Source organism: Marmota monax, unplaced genomic scaffold (genome assembly GCF_021218885.2).
Source record: "Marmota monax isolate L192 unplaced genomic scaffold, Marmota_monax_Labrador192_F-V1.1 WCK01_AAM20220418_F8-fsc00177, whole genome shotgun sequence".
In the NCBI taxonomy this organism is placed as follows: Eukaryota; Metazoa; Chordata; class Mammalia; order Rodentia; family Sciuridae; genus Marmota; species Marmota monax.
Genome location: NW_026694922.1, coordinates 3,840,517 through 3,854,457, shown reverse-complemented (window position 1 = coordinate 3,854,457; position 13,941 = coordinate 3,840,517). Strand labels below are relative to the sequence as shown.

At 45.2% G+C, this 13,941-nt stretch overlaps 1 pseudogene; it reads left to right on the top strand.

The window, feature by feature from the left end:
• The first annotated feature begins 2,429 nt into the window (after nt 1-2,429).
• Nucleotides 2,430-3,033, top strand: LOC124081141 (tripartite motif-containing protein 44-like; annotated as a pseudogene).
• Nucleotides 3,034-13,941: the final 10,908 nt, after the last annotated feature.

Here is a 13,941-nt window from a genome sequence, read left to right as displayed (position 1 = left end):
GAAAGTCGTGGGTCACCCATGGCCTCCCCTCTGTCGCCCCCTCAGCCCCGTGTTTCTGCTTCTCATCGGAAAATTTAGGTCCCTCGGGGAAAACTTTAAAATTGAACTTCCAATTTCAAGAAGAAAATTTCAACATGAAGAGCTCTGAACTAACAGGGCCCAAGTGCCCTTTCTCTGGAGACAGGGCCCAGGACAGCGCTCACCTCAAAGGTCAAAGCCTCCCTCTCACCCTGTTGCCCTGGTTCCTGGGCCTTTTCCAAACTGACCTCTCTGTCTCATGAATAATCAGCCCCGCCTTCCTGGGCGGGGCGACGCTTCCTCATGAATAATCAACTAGTCTCCTTGGGCCCGACGACGCTGCCTCATGAATAATCAGCCCAGCCTTCCTGGGCGGGGCGAGACTTCCTCATAAATAATCAGCCAGGCCTTCCTGGGCGAGGTGATGCTTCCTTTTGAATAATGTATTTTTCTCTTTTTTTTTTATTTTTATTTTTATTTTTTTTAATTAGTTGTTCAAAACATTACATAGCTCTTGACATATGTTTCATACGGGCTTTCAGGAACAGGAGGCGGAGTCAGTCTCATGAATATGCAAAGCAGAGGAGATTGGCAGATAACGCTCTCCTGCCAGGCGGGGCCCCTCACAGCCTGCTCCAGCTCTCAGTAAGGAGCCCTCCAGCAGCCATTGCTGTGTCTCTCCAGCCTTTCTGAGGGCTCTCGTCGCGCTCCCAGGCTGGAGGGACCCACACCAAGTTCCTCCCGCCTCTGGAAGCTGGCGTCTCTGACTGCGGCGCCTGGGTAACCTGTAGGTCAACGGCAGCCTCCTGGGGCTTCTGAGGGAGCACTGCCCTCTGAGGTGAGGCGCCAGCTGGGCGGGTGAGGTCCCAGGGACCTTGGTCTCCTAGGTCAGGCCACTGAGGTGGGGTCCCAGGCAGACCCGAAGCCAGCGCAGTGCGACGTGGGCCAGGGCTGACTAGACTCTGGAGGGACCTGGGGGCCAACAGAAGGATCCAAAGGGCAGAGCGCCTCAGTTTTCCAGGGCATCTCCCACCTCTTCCCCGCCAGTGACCCTCTATGTGTAATTATGAAAATGAAACAAACTGTACCTCGAGTCCCCTTACCCTGCCCCTGAGCTGAGCGAGCCCCTTCTGCAGAGGTCGCCCCTGGCTGCAGCAGGCAGGGAAATCAAGAGGAAGGGGATTACTGTATGTTTACTTAATTTACATCTAAGATCACCTCTGCAATCACATAGGGCAGGATGGCATTTTTTAAAATGGTGTTGGAATAACACGAGCCTGGAGAATAATAAACTCTTGTCCTTCATCCAAGCTATACACACACACACACAAAAAATGTTTTTTAGATTTAGTCTACATCTATATTCAAAATCAAAAACAAATTTTTTTCTGATATTGGATTGGGGTAGGTAAGGATTTCTTATATTGCAGGACTCAATGCATTAAACCAAAACAGAAAATTGGTAAATCAGCCCCGATTAAAATCATAAACATCTCATTATCAAAAGATATCATTAAGGCTGTAAATACATCAGCTATCAACTAATACAGAATCTATATAGAGAATATACAAAGGAACCCTAAAAATCCATAAGTAAAAGATATTTCAACGTTAAAATGAACAAAGCACTTGAGCAAGCATTTCACAAAATACATTCTAACAACCAACATAGATCCTAGGGGTGCTCAGGATATGACCCAAGAAATGCAGATTAAAACTACAAAATGGTTAATGAATTTCAATGGTCAATCTCAAGGGTTGCTGAGGATATGCAGTCACTGGAACTCTCATGCATGCTATTTGTTAGTTCCTTATGAAACCAAACATACACCTACTCTAGGACTCAGGACTACACCACATGCTCAAGAGAGATTAGTTCACTGCCCATGAATGACTTCTACAAGAACATTCCTGGCAGCATTATTCCTGATAGCCAAAAGTTCCACAAAATACAAACATCTATCAACAGAAAACAAAACATTTTTTATATAATCATACAATGGACCGTGATCAACAATAATAAAAATATAAAGTACTAGTACACAGAACACCACAGCTAAGTCTCCTAAACATTATGCTGAGAGGAAAAGTTATACATAGGGCTGGGTGTGGCTCACTATTGGAGCACATGCTTTGTATGCACAAGGCCCTGGCTCCAATTCCTGCAAAATACACACACACACACACAGTGTCCAGGAAGCAGGTGGAGCCAGTGGGAAGGCCCTATGCTCTAAGTTCTGCACCAGGACCCCTCATGGCCCATCATGGTGGTGACTCCCACTGAGGGGACCCAGCACCAGAAGAAGGGAAGCTAATGAGTCTGAAGGCCCAAGGCCTAGGCCACAGTGGCACAGCACCCACCTGGCCTGCTGAGTACGTGTGGCCTTGAAGAATCTGCCCTATGAGAGCACATGACGAGTGCCACTCAGAAAAGTCTCTGCGGCAAGGAAGGAAACAGAGAATGTGGCTTCTGCTACGGCCACTGCAATGCCAAACGCACAGGCAGAAGTTCCTAGGTCACTACCTGGCTGGGCACATTCATGAAATCCAGGACTGGACCTTGCCAGCCAGCAGGGAGAGGCCTAGAAGAAGAGGTCAGGCCAAGGTGGAACAGGAGGGGAAGGTAGCAAGCAAGCAGGAGGGGGACAATGACTCAGAGGATGAGAGTGAGGCTGAGGAAGAGAGTGAGGACAAGAGCAACACAAAGAGTGAGGAGGGCCCTGAGAAGGAAATGGAAGATGCACAAGAAAAGGAGGCAGAGGAAGACAACCAAGGAGAGTCTGAGGAGGGAGGAGATGCCACCAAGGCAGAAAGCAAATTTCACCCAGAAATAGAATAGGAAGCAGAGAGTGACCCAGAGGAAGTGTCCAGCCAGGAGCTGATTTTAGCCCCAATTGCTAGAAAGATAGGCAGCTCATCTGTTTCCTGTGTCTGTTCATTGAGGCTCACCAGGGCCACCAGTTCTCCACTCTAGGTAAAGCCTTCAAAGAACTCAGAGTAAGTATTGGGCATTGAGAGCACAGGCCTAGGGGTCAGGACAGCTGGGTTTCAATTCAGATAACCTAGTAGTGACTACATGGACTTGTCCCTCAAAAGCTGGACTATTCAACTGTTGGGAGCTGTTCTTAATCACAGCTGTTCTTTTTGGTTGAACAACTTTGAGAATCCCATGAAGGTATGGACTTTAACCTGAGAAAAACTATAGTACATACAAAATCTAGTATATAATTTCTAAAATATCACAAGCCTCTGGTCTCTGATCCCAGGCAAAGCAATCCTTGAAAGTTTTTAACCTCACTTTGGGCAGTGGCCAAATCATCACCATTGTTAAAACTAGTGCCTTGACTGAGAATTCTTGATAAGGGGATTTCTGCCTATTTAAAAACAGGAGACCATGATTTTATCAAATGAATCTAAGGGGTGATTCCTCCCTAGGGTAATGGTTTTGATAATGACTTGATGTGAGCCTTGGAATGCTGCTTTTAGGTTCTAGGTGTGTAAAACTTGGTAGGAGAGTAAGAAGGCCAAGGCCAAATTGGGGTGAAAATGAAAGTTCTCAGGTTCTCTGTCTGGCCTTTTACTTTGGACCTTGCTGGTACCCTGAGAACAGTGTTTGGCAAGCCTTAGATGTTGGTAAACATTTGTTGAAGGAATAAATTTGCAAATGTATTTGTGAAAGGAAAGTGACCACAATACTCGGAGTGACCAAGAGATCTTTATTGCAGCAGTAAAAAAGAGGAGAGAGAGAGAGAGAGAGAGAGAGAGAGAGAGAGAGAGAGAGAGAGAGAGAGCGCCTGGCAGGGGAAGGTTTTTATAGCCCTTCTGCTGTTCTGCCTAAATCTAATAGGGTCTCTGGGTTTGCAAGCTGCCTTGTTGGCACAAGGTTGGTTAAGTATTCAGCCTTGAGTGGGGGCTTGAGCTTTGGGACTTGATGGAAACAGGTGATAAAGAACCAGACAGAGGGGGTTTTTGTGGCCAGGTCATCCTGCAGCTAACACTTGTTTAGTATGCCCTGTATACAACTTAGTTTAGCCTGTCCTGCACATAACATTCCTCCCTTTTTTTTTCTAAGTGACATGGGGGCGGCATAAAATCATCCAGCTACTTCCTGCTTAATGTTGGGGCAGTATAGAACCTATGAGGGAAAGTGGAGGAATTTCTGGGGGACAGGTCTGGGAACACCAGGGCAGCTAGAAATAACACCCAGATGCTATAGACTGTTATTTCAGCAGGGGTAAAGTCCACAGAATTCCTTGAAGCCATAAGTCATCAATGGCATCAAACCAGTCCTGGGTGGAGGAGATCCTTGGTATCAGCCACTGGTCCTGTTGCAGGGACTCTAGGAAGTATTGAAAGTGTTGTCTTCCCGTGGCATCACCAGCACCTGAAGAGGATCAGAGTGAGCAAAAATAGCATGAGGATTAAAGCAAAGGTCAGTTTTTGGCAGGAGTTCCACGCTGCAGGACTAGCAGAGAAGAGGCCAAGGGCCATGAGGAGGCTTAAAAGGGCATAAAGGCTCAAAAATTCAGGGTGGCAGGCTAAGAATTTCTCTGGGTTCCTTGTCTCTCGCTGTCTGATTGGCCGTAGTTTTTGCATTGTCAGCATCGGGTGCGAGTTCCTTGAGAGGAGTTGGAGTCATCTAGGTCGTGAAGCAGTTGGTAGTCCCTGAGAAGAAGCTGGTTAAAGGTATGGTTAGAAATTGTGTTCATCTGGTTTTGGAGGAACTATATTATGCATGGGAGGAAAGTGCAGAAGAGTATTATGCCTATAAAAGGGACTAAGAAGGGCATGAGCCAGGTGACAAAGGGATTCGGAAAGAATTCCAGAAAAGAAGTTTGGGAAGTAGTTTTAGTCAGTTGGGTTGCAAAGTCAGTGAGTTTGTTAACATTCTGTTCTACTAGACTTGATTCATTCACATAATGGCAGCACTCTTTCCTTAGAAATAGGCAAGTACCTCCCTTTTCAGCTGTCAATAAGTCTAATGCTCCTTGGTTTTAGAGAACCACCTGAGCCAGAGAGGTGACCTGTCTCTGGAGGGAGGAAAGTGACTCTGCTGTAGCATTGAGAGCTGCTTGAAGCTTTTTGTGAAGGTCATCTTCAGTCCAGATAGAGTGCCCTGTAGCTCCACCCGATACTCCAGCCACTACTACAGTTGCAGCTATGGAGATTCCTATCAGAATAGGCAGGAAGGCTTCATGCTTACTGCGTGGGGAAGTAGAGTGAGAGAAAAAGTGTTCAAATTCTGTGGTGCTATATAAAGTAAGTTGAGGGGTTACTTGGACAACAAAACAGGGAGTGGTTATATTGTCAGGGTTGTAGGTCATTAAGGTTCCATTACACCAAAGAAAGTCTCCAGGATTTGTGTATTTGTTTGTAGAAGCAATCCTGTAATGCCACCATCTGTCATGTTGGGTGTGTGACGAGGGGCTAATGCAGAGCCATCAGGGCAAGGAAGAGAAATTGGTGTTACTGGTGTGGGTTCCCACAAAGGGATATTTGAGGCATTTTACTGCCAGTGGGGGAGAGATCATATGAGAATTTGAGGGGGACTGCAGCCAGGAGGGGCCTTTCCAGGGAGGCACAAAGAAAACAGTTTTGTGGATTTAGGGTGAGGACTGTCGTGTTTAGAAATGCCAGTGTGTTTTGGATGATTTTGATCGAAGTATGGATCTGAGAACTGGGTTTGGAGGGGTCTGAGGAGGAGGGACTTTGGAGTTCCTCTGTCTTTTTGTTAGGACATTCTCAGAGTGCTCTATGTCTGAGGTAAAAATTGTTGACTTGGTCGGGGCCTGTGTTACTATGCTCCTCCCTTTCCATAAATATTCAGAGGGTTTGGTCTGGTAGTTAGCCCAAAAGGGGGCACCTGTGACTCCTGAGGCCCATCATGGGTGGGCTAGGTCATAGATTTTTAGTTCAAAATGCTATTTTCTCGTCTTCCATGTGCTCTGGCCTCTTGCCAAGTCTCCTCAGGTATCAAATGGAACATATTGGTATCTAGTTTCTGGTATCTGTCATAATGATGGATTCTACATGACCAGTAAGGACAACCTTTATAAGTGTCTGGACACCATTTACAATAATCTTGGGTCTGATTGAATAGATAGCAGAGATAGGGTCCTATTCAGGCTGTTTTGTAGAATCAAGAATTTGCAAGAGAAATGGTAATAGGGGCAGTTGAGTTGAGGGGCATGTCAAAAATGGCACTTTGTTCAGTTTTTGATATTGATCCTTTTTTTATTGGTTGTTTAAAACATTACAAAGCTCTTGACATATCATATTTCATACATTTGATTCAGGTGGGTTTTGAACTCCCAATTTTACCCCAAATACAGATTGCAGAATCACGTCGGTTACACATCCACATTTTTACATAATGCCCTATTAGTAACTGTTGTATTCTGCTACCTTTCCTATCCTCTACTATCTCCCCTCCCCTCCCCTCCCATCTTCTCTCTCTACCCCATCCACTGTAATTCATATCTCTCCTTGTTTATTTTCCCATTCCCCTCACAACCTCTTATATGTAATTTTGTATAACAATGAGGATCTCCCTCCATTACCATGCAATTTCCCTTTTCTCTCCCTTTCCCTCCCACCTCATGTATCTGTTTAATGTTAATCTTTTCTTCCTGCTCTTCCTCCCTGCTTTGTTCTTAGTTGCTCTCATTATATCAAAGAAGACATTTCCTTCCATTGATCAACTACTGTGAATTTCCATATGTAGGGTCTGAATGAAGGAGATATGGAAAAAGGCAGTGTAGGCTAAGAGGAGGTAAGGGAGGTAGACCCAGATCTGGAGGTTATTCATTGTTTTTTGGAGGACCTGGTGAAACAAAGTTTCAGTGGGTTAGTGGGAGAAGGGCTGCAGGCATATGCCAGTGAAGAAGAAGAGGAGGTATCCACAGACGCAGGCTCAGGAGCTGATGCAGGTTTTAACCTGGAAATGTGAATCCAGGGAGTTAGCGTTGTTGGAGACTTTTGAAACCTCACAGTGGTGGGGGTATATGGGGTAACTTGTAGGGGACCTTCCCATTTTGCTGACAAGGGAAAATCTTGGTGTTGTGGGGGAGAGAAGAATACCCAGGCTCCTGGCATTAGGGGAAAAGAAGCATGAGTCCTCTGGGGGTCTGGGAGTAGGGTTTCTTGGTTTTTCCAGAGGTGAGAGTGTATAAAGGAGAGGAGAGGGAAAGAGAGACTTTCTGGTGGAGTCCACAGAGAAGCTATGACACCAGGGGAAAAGGCAGGACGGCCATACATGACTTCAAATGGGGAGAGAAGGGTGGGTTTTCTTGGTGATACTCTAAGTCACAATAAGTCGAGGGGAAGGAGTTTGGCCCAATCTAGGTGAATTTCAAGGGTAAATTTGGTTACAATTTCTTTTATTGTTTGGTTGGTATGCTCCACCTTTCCAGATGATTGTGGATGATAGGGGATGTGCAGGTACCATGGGGTATTAAGAGCTTTAGCAATATGCTGTGTAATCTGAGAAATGAATTTGGGTCTGTTGTTGGACTGAAAAGATGTGGGTATTCCAAATCTGGGTATAGTCTCAGAGACAAGGATAGAGGCGACTGTGGTAGCCCACTTGTTGGCAGTTGGGAAGGCTTCAACCCACCCTGAGAAAGTATCTACTAGAACTAGTAGGTATTTAAATTTGCAAACTGGTGGCATGTTGGTAAGTCCAGCTGCCAGTCGGTGGCTTGAATGAGGCCCCGTGCTTGATGTGTGGGGAAGGTTCCAGGTTTCAAAAGGGTTTCAGGATTTGTTCTTTTACAAATGGAACAGTTAGACGTTAACTGTTTCAGAAAGTGAACATCCTTGGGGCTGAGTGTGAGAAACGAGTTTGTAAAAGCTTTTAAGCTTTGGGAGTTAGTGTGAAAGATGGAATCAAGGTATGAGAGCATGAATCGGGTTGACACTGGGGATTTGGGTTGTGGGATAACTGGAGCTAGGGTACAATGGGGCAAGGGCTGCTAGTTAGGCTTCCTGATAAGCCCTTGAATTGCCTCTTGTAACAGGTGAAGGAAGAGTCATGTTGGTGTGGAAGGAGTGAGGTTCTAATGAGATCAGCATTGGTGACTGTGGAGCCCCTAGTTGTAAGACGTCCTCTCTCTTTCCATGTGGCAGAGTGGGAGAGGATTATGTGATAAACATATTTAGAGTCTGTGTATAAATTTCGCGAATGGTCAGCCACCAGGTGAAATGCCCTAGTGATGGCTATAAATTCAGCTTGCTGGTTGGTGGTGTGTGGAGGTAGGGATTTTGCCTCTATTGTAGAAAATTTTATGCTGAGTGGGTCAGTCAGGGAGATAACAGAGTATCCTGCATGATGATGACCATCTAGTGTGAAGGCGCTGCCGTCCGTAAACCAAGTGTAAGTGGCATCAGGCAAAGGCCCTTGATGGATATGAGTGAGGCAGGGGATAAGGTTTTCTAGTACTTCAAGGCAGTGATGGGAGGGAGGTTTTTCAGTTTGGGGAAGAAGAGTGGCTGGGTTTAGGGCTGAGCAGGCCCTAAAGGAAATGGGGGGATCATGGAGGAATGAGACCAGAAGGAAAAGATGTGGCAGGGAGTAAAGGTCTTTAAGCTTTTGTAAGTGAGAAGATCCTCCAGAGTGTGAAGGGAAATGATAATATTTGTGCTCTCAAAGTCAGTTTATTTGTCTCCTGTAGTAAAGTGTGTGCTGCAGCTATAGCATGCAGGCATGGGGCCCACCCCCTAACAATTGGATCTAGTTGTTTCGAAAGGTAAGCGACAGGAGCAAAGGTGGGGCCTTTATTTTGACTTAACATCCCAAGGGCTAAGCCTGTTTTTTCATGAATAAAGAAGAAAGTTTTATTGGAAGTCTGGGAGATGTAGGGCTGGTGCTTGGAGGAGGAATTGTTGTATGGAGAGAAAATAAGATTTAGGTGATGAGGGGAGGGGCTCCTGTTTGTCTCCCTTGGCCATTTCATATAGTGGTTTGGCCAGGAGTGAGAAATTGGGACTCCAGCCCCCAAGATATCTTGCTTGAAGGATAAGATTTTCTCCTTAGTTTTGGGGATTGGGGTAGTCACAATTTAGAGCTTTTTGATCTAAAGTGATTGCCTTGGAATCTTGGGAAAGTTGGACTCCAAGGTAGGTGACCTGGGTTTGTGATAATTGTACTTTTTGGGGAGACATCTGGTAACCCTTATCAGCCAGAAAGTTAAGAAGCGTGTTGGTGTCAGTTTTGGAAATATTGAGGGAGCGACTGCAGAGGAGTAAGCCATCTACGTATTGGAAGAGAGTCAAAAGAGGGAGGTTGAGGCTCTTTAGACTGGTGGACAATGTCTGACCAAAAATGTGTGGGCAGTCACTAAAGTCTTGAGAGAGGACAGTCCATGTTAATTGCTGAGATCACTGAGTATCTGGATCTGTCCAGGTAAAGGCAAAGAAGTCTTGGGAAGGTGGAACCAAAGGAATGTTGAAAAAAGCATCCTCTAAACCTATAACAGAAAAATAGGAAGTTGAGGCCAGAATAAGGTATAGAACAGTATATGGTTTTGGAACTAGTGGTGGATAGGTTTGATTGCCTTGTTCATGAGGCAAAGATCCTGGATCAAACAATAAGTCCCATTGGGTTTTTTGACTACAAGAATGGGAGTATTGTATGATGAATGTGTGGGCCTAAGAAAGCCTTTTGTGAGAAGGCTGGAAATGATGGGTTGTAGTCCCTTTTGACTGGACATCAGGAGGGGATGCTGAGGCTTATTTGGAATGTGATAGGTATTTTTAAGTGTACCTCAACTTTGGGGCATTGAGCCAGGGATGGAGTCTCTGTGTCCCAGATTAATGGTTTTACTTGATCTTGAAAATGCAGAAGGGAATGATCTGGTGTAGCCTGTAGGGTAGCCATGGCTATAATTGAGGGGATGGAGGATGGTGAAAACAGCAGAAAGGAAATCATGGCCTTAAATTTAGATAGAATATCCCTGCCTAATAGGGGAATGGGGCATTGGGGCATCACCAGGAAGGAGTGTGAGAATGGTGGTCTAAATAAGCAGGGTAGGGGTGGGGTGGTTTTGGGATATATTGTTTTTCCTCCTACCCCAACATTAGGGGACTGAGAGGGAAGTAAGGATCCCCAAAACTCCTGTAACACTGAGAATGTTGCTCCAATGTCTAATAAAAAAAGAATTTTGCAACCATCAACCGTAATTTGGACCCTGGATTCCAGCATGGTGTTTGGACTTGTTGGGAGAGGAGTCAGGAGGCCCCATCAATCATCAGTGGCCAGTCCCATGAGATTATCGGGGCTAGGGCCTGGCTGAGCACCCCTTCAGGTACAGGGACAATAAAAGCCCAGTGGCCCATCATGGAACATTGTGGGCATGGTCTGGTAGGCAACCATGGATTGAGGAAGGTCCTGATCCAATGTCCTTCTTGTCCATACTGAAAGCAGGCCCTAGGGGGTTCTAAATTTGGGGGATAATCTTGCCACATAGGAGATGAGTTTTGAGAGGGCCCATGGAGGGCCTGAGCCATCATGTGGCACTTTAGGTGTTTAGCCTTCTTATTTCAGTTGTGATAGACCTTAAAAGCAGTAGCAAGAATCTTGGTCTGGGGAGTGAGGGGGCCTTGTTCTAATTTTTTAAGTTTGATCTGAATATCAGGAAAACTTTGGGTAAAGAAATAACTCATCAGTAACTGTCAGCCATCAAGGGTTTCTGGGTCCAAATTAGTGTATTGCAGGAGAGCCTTAGTAAGGCGGTCCAGAAAGGCTGGGTTCTCATGTTTATCTTGGATAATTTCCTGAAGTTTCTCAGAATTGACTGCTTTCTGGGCTGCCCCTTTTAGGCCTGCTAGAATACAAGTGGTGAAATAATCTTGGTTTGTGAGGCCATTATTGGTGTTGTAATCCCAGAGGGGTCTTGTCTGGAACTGCTTGGGGCCCATTGGTATGTGCTGGATTGGTCTGATGGATCTCGTCTCCATGAGTGCAAGCCTGTTCACTTGTCTCCTCTCCTCAGGAAGTAAAGTATTGTAGAGGATCATATAGACATCATGGAAGGTGAGGCTATAGGCCTGTGTTAAATATTGAAATTCTTTGATACATATAACTGGGTTGGAAGTATATGAGCTTAGTCATTTTTTCAATTTGGGAAAGGTCAGCCATAGAAAAGTGGACAATGCCTTCAGTACCTGCTACCTCACACAAGGGGACAATGATTTGAGGAAGGGCGGTGGTTTGGGTTTTTGATCTAGTGATTGGAGGGGAGAAAAGAGTTTGCTGAAGTGGGAGTGACAGCAGAGAGGCTGGGGCAGAAGGTTGAAAGTGAGGACCTATTGGTGATACGTTGGAGGTTCATCAGCAGGGTCAAAAGTAGTGGATGAGTCTGGAGAAGGAGAAGGTTGGGGATCGGTGGCTGGGGGAGTTGGTTTGCAAGCTAGAAGAATTTGTAGAGGTTTGCAAAGGGGCAGACAGCAGGATTGGATCAGAACAAGAAGGAAGCTTGGACATAAGCCATCTCTACCCATTTTTTCAAATGCTCACAGTAGTTGTAGAGACCCCTTAGAATGGAGGAATCCAGAGACCCAAAAGGGGGCCATCTGCTTTGGTTGTCTAAGGGATAAGTGGGCCAGGCCTGGGTGCTATATTTGATCAATTTTGGGGGTTTGATGTCTGGTGTCAAGGAGAAGGTTTTGAATTATCCAAGAGGCATTGTAAGGGAGAGTGGACCAGCAGAGAGGACGCAATATCCATGTTGCAAACATAATATAAGGGTGAGAGAAGGGGACACAAACATAGTATAGGAAAGAAGGAAGGAGTCGCAAATGTAGTATAAGGGAGAGGGAGGAAACTGATTTATAGGCAAAAGGGGAGAAACCGCTAGAGCCAAAAATCAGGAGTGCCTAGTGGCAGGTTGGAACTGCAGAGATTGGTCGTCACTGAATCCTGTCAGTCAAGGCTCCCATCCTGGATGGGGCCAGAGCCATGGGAGACCTTGGACAAGCCTTTTCAGGACCCCTCCTGGAGAGACCCGGGACTCCCAGGGCCGCAAAGAGGAGAGAGAGTGAGAGCAAGGGAAAGAAAGAGGAAGGGGAGGGTAAGCATATCTCTAGTGGCTGAGTCTTAAAGTGAGAGGACTTTATGAGAGCCACCAAAACAGTGAAGTTCTGGGTGGGGTGTGATGTTTAGTTCTCTGTTTTGTGTTCCCGGACCTTAAACAGATTTTTGAGGGTGACCTACAAAGCCTATGCTAGTAAACTACCAGCTGAGAAGGGGAAGAGAAATAATTTTGAACCCAAGAGTTGAATCTGCCTAAGGAAGGAGTCCCTGAGGGCCACCATGGCCTTCAAGGCTACGGTGGGGTATTTTCCTCCCCGCAGGTGGGTGAAGAAGTTTGCTGGATGATCAATGATCAAATCCTCCTGACACCACCATTGGGTTTAGGACTCTAGGAAGGAGAAACTCACCAATCAAAGGCCGGGGGTGGATGTAGTTCTGGCAGTTGAGAATATGGGTTCAGGCCATCCCGTGAGTGGGACTTCTGAAGGAAGAGGGACCCAAAAGTGGGTTTTAACCCTCCTCCTTGGTTTTGGCACTGATGAAAGAAAAGTGACCACAACACTTGGAGCAACTAAGAAATCTTTATTGCAGCAGTGCAGAAGAGGAGAAAAATAGAGAGAGAGAGAGAGAGAGAGAGAGAGAGAGAGAGAGAGCCTGGCAGGGGAAGGTTTTATAGACTTTCTGCTGTGCTCCTAAATCTAATAGGGTCTTTGGATTTGCAAGATGCCTTGTTGGCACAAGGCATCCAGCCTTGAGTTGGGGGTTGAGTGTTCAGCCTTCAGCAGTGGTGGAATGTGTTCATCTTTGAGCAGGGTTTGATCATGTAGACTTAACGCAAACAGGTGATAAAGAACCAGACGGAGGGGGTTTGAGTGGCCAGGTCATCCTGCAGCTAACATTTGTTGAGCATGCCCTGCAGACAATTTAGTTCAGCCTTTCCTGCACCTAACAACTTGTATTATGGATTCTTACAACAAGCAAGAGAAACTGCTGTTGTTAATCAAGTTGAGAAGTTTGTGAGGTTAGCATTTAGTGATTAGCACATTAGTAACTGTCTTTTCATGATGGCTTTTGCTCCTAAGCAACCTCAGAGTTGCTGGCACTGGGGTCAGAAAAAGTGTTCTAGTACTTGGAATTGCACCCAGGGGAGCTTTACCATAGACCCACACCCCAAATTTTTTTAAATTTTTATTTTGAGACAGAACCTTGCAAATTTGCTGAGGCAGGCCTCTAACTTGTCATCCTCCTGCCTCAGCCTCCTGAGTTTCTAGGATTGCAGGCATGTGCCATTGCACCTAGCTGGATAACAAATATTTTGATAATGAAGATGCCTTGTATAAAAACTTGTACAGTAATAATTATAAAGCAAATAGTGATACAACGTCCACCCAGGTAAGAAGTAGAATATTACTAGCAATGTTGACACCACCCATGTCATTTTCCAGTTACATCCATCTTTCTCCACATAAGTAACCATTCTCCTGACTTTGGGGTAGTTTCCTTGATTATCTTTATACTTTTACCACCTATGTATGCCTTCCTAAATTTATTTGAACTTGTCACTATTTGTCTTGTGTTTTTATTATGTATTCTTTTGAGTGTTGCTTCATTTTTTAAATGTTTATGAGATTCCTCAATTGGGTGTGGTTTATTTTTATTGCTGTATTGAAGTCTATTTTATGAATATGCCACAAGTTACTTATTCAGTCACGTATGAATGTTTTTGGAGTTTGGGACTGTTACAGTGTAGGTATAAACATTCTTTTTTATGTGTCCTGGTATATAACTACTTGTATTTTTAAAATGGATGATGAATCTAGGAGTGAAATTGCTGAATCTATCTTCAGTAATACTAGATAGATGCTACCAACTGTTTCCCAAAGTGATTGTAC